We start from the raw sequence: 273 nt of genomic DNA on the forward strand, positions 1-273 counted from the left end.
CATAAATAAAATTGTCGATCGACTGAGTCTGTGTGTGCTCTTGTTGCTGTTCTTGCGTTCGCTGAATTTATTGACATTTGAGGTACCGCTAGTTTTTTAACAGGTTAATCCGTTTTATCTTGGGAGGAATTAATCTGCAACTTCGGGTACAGTGAGGGGATTAAATTTCTTAAAGAAACACAGTGATTTCTGTGGACTCAGATTAAAAATCATTCTGTCTATTTCATCTTTTTCAATTTCTGTATTTTTGACTAACCTGAATACAGGAGATAA

Source organism: Solanum tuberosum, unplaced genomic scaffold, assembly GCF_000226075.1.
Source record: "Solanum tuberosum cultivar DM 1-3 516 R44 unplaced genomic scaffold, SolTub_3.0 scf00016, whole genome shotgun sequence".
Taxonomy (NCBI): domain Eukaryota; kingdom Viridiplantae; phylum Streptophyta; class Magnoliopsida; order Solanales; family Solanaceae; genus Solanum; species Solanum tuberosum.